Source organism: Castor canadensis, chromosome 12 (genome assembly GCF_047511655.1).
Source record: "Castor canadensis chromosome 12, mCasCan1.hap1v2, whole genome shotgun sequence".
In the NCBI taxonomy this organism is placed as follows: Eukaryota; Metazoa; Chordata; class Mammalia; order Rodentia; family Castoridae; genus Castor; species Castor canadensis.
In genome coordinates, this window is record NC_133397.1 from 118421292 (window position 1) to 118424344 (window position 3053).

A 3053-nucleotide genomic window follows, 5' to 3' on the forward strand; every position below is an offset into this window, starting at 1 on the left:
GAAAAGATCTTTAACAAGCAATTAAATTGAAATTAACAAGCAATATTTCCCATAAAATAAAAGCCAAGGTCTAGATGGATTTCTGCTGAATCTACCATACTTTTAAGGCTAATTATTACCAACATTTGTGAAACTATTCCATGAACTAGAAAGGAAAGGAGGAGTACTACCACACTCACTTTTTGAAGCTAGTATTATACTCATCCCCAATCCAAACAAGGATAAATCAAAAAAGAGAATTATAGGCCAATCTCCTTAATAAGCATAGATGCAAAAGTTCTTAATAAAGTACTGGCAAACCAAATTCAACACATATCAAAAATATCAGACACCATGGTCAAGTGGCTTCATTCAGGGATGCAAGGATGGTTCAACATACGTGAATAATTATATATAATATAGTATATTAACAGAACCAAAGACAAAAACCACATGATCACTTCATGTAGCAAGATACAAAATCAACACACAAAAATCAGTAGCTTTTCTATATATCAACAATGAACAGACTAAGAAAGAATATAGGAAAACAACTGCATTTGCAATAGTCTCAAAAAATAAGATAATATGCAGAAGTTTCTGTGCATACTGATAGACATGCAGACATTTAAATCATGCCTACTGATACAAAAATTCTTGCAAAAGTTCTTATAGTTGTTAACTGATTTTGGTGGCAGAAGTTGGAGAAGACAGGTTTTCATTAGCAGAGAATTAATTAGGAAAGTGGATGCATTTAATACATGAAATAATATGGCTTTCACAAAATAAGTGAAAGATGTATACAACAGAAACTATAAACCACTAAAGAAAGAGTTGACAAATACATCAATAGATGGAATGATCTCCCATGCTCATGGATCAGCAGAATTAATATCATGAAAATGGCTACACTAGTAAAAGCAATCTACATATTCACTATAATTCCCATTAAAATTCCAACAACATTCCTCACAGAGTTTGAAAAATCAAACCAAAACTTCATATGGAAGCACAAAAGACTGCAAATAGCCAAGGCAATGCTGAGCAAAAAGAGCAACACTGGGTATCATAATACCTGACTTCAAACTATACTATATAGTCATAGTAGTAAAAACAGCAAGGTACTGGCACAAAAATATACATGAAGACCAGTGGAACAGAATAGAAAGCTCAGACATAAATTCACACAGTCACCTGATTTTAATAAATGCACCCAAAATTTATGATGGAGAAAAGACAGCCTCTTTAACAAATGTTGCTGGGAAAACTGGATATCTGCATGTAGAAGACTGAAACTAGATCCATGCTTTTCATTCTGTTCAAATATCAATTCAAAGTAAATCAAAGACCTAAATACAAGACCTGAAACTTTGCTGTGCATGTGCATTACCACTGAGCTATACATTCAGCCTAAATGTGATCTTTATAGGCATTTTATAGATTTCTTTTAACAAGGGAATATCATTTCATGAACTACATGCACTCGCTTTCCTTATCAATTCTCTCCTAATGGAAACCTGTCTTCCCTGACTCTGTCACCACACAATTAGTTGACATATTTAAAGACTTTGTCTTTCTGATCATAGGCCATAATTTGGCATGGTTGTAAAAGTCTGTATGTCTTTTAAAGTGCATAGAATTTTTTGTGCTGGCATACATCAAATGTTGGTTTTATTCACTGTCTTAGTCCAGTTTATTTGGTTATAACAGAATATCTGAGACTGGGTAATTTATTCTTAAAGAGTTTATTTTAGTTCATTTTCCTGGATGCTTAGAAGTCTAAGAGGGTTACACTAGCCTCTGCTTGGCTTCTGATGAGGGCTTTGTCCTTCTCCAACTCATGGTAGAATGTGGAAGGACAAACGGGCACATGTCAATGGGGAAAACCACAGGGTGCAACATCAGAGCTTTAAAGCAACTTCATCTCACAGCAACTGATCCAATCTCACCAGAATGAGATGTTACTCATTTATGAGAGTCAGACCTTGGTTCTTTCATGAGAGCTCTTTGCATATGACCTAACAGATTCCATCAGGCTACGTGTTCCAACACTGCCACACTGAAGACTAATTTGATTAGTTCTGATAACATGACATCCAGGACACAAATTCAAACTACAGCATCCATCTTTTTTAACAATTTCCTGTCTGAGGATTGATTCAATTTAGGATTTGAGCAACATTCAAATTTTGTTAATTCTATTACAATCCTTGGAATCCCACCAATTTTAAATATTTTTAGGGTTCTCTTCTAAATGTGTACAGGAGCTCATTTGCTAAGAATTTTTTTTTAGTGTTTGCTCTGTCCTTGACTTTAGGTCTTAACTTTGCAATTCCTCCTCAGAGAACATGTCCCTCTTTCTAACTTCTCCAACACTACTGTTGTTACTTCTTTACACTTGCTAGCCTGGAATTGGTATGATGTGAAAGGACGGGGGATGCTTTCCTGCCTGTTTCACTCTCCATATTTTTCAGGAGCTGACTCCCTAGATGTGAGTGACTTTCAGCCCTTTCTGTGGGAGAACATTAATGCTATGGACCCAAGACTGTACCACATTCAACTGGATCTCCACTTGTCCTCTACAGGCAATAATTTGTTCCCTCTTCCCAAACAGACTCACCACTGACTGTCAGAGAGTTCTTCTATTTGTAAAGTGATGAGTATGAATAGCTCCAAGCTGAAGTTCTTGGTAAAGTTATCACTCTTAGTGTTACAGATTTAGATTTTAAGTGCCAGTGACTCAACACCCAACAGCTGGTGTTACAGCTCTGAGCTTAGTGTGTTGGACCCTCAGCTCTTAAGTGATTTAACTCTGGGCTGCTCCCCAGCAACAGACATAGCAACCCTGTCCAGCTTTCTGGAACTCTTGGAGTAGACCAGGTTTGAAGGTCTTCAGCAATTTCAGCACTTCAAACTCTTTTTTTCTCAGCACTTACATAGTCCCTCTGAAAGTCATAGCTCTCCTCAGAGTCTTCTCACACTGCTTTATGGGACTGCTCTGCCATCCTGTAGCTACTACAGAGTGTCCTGGGGTTTAGCAACCCTGGGGAGTCTCTTGTTCTTTTTGCAGCAGG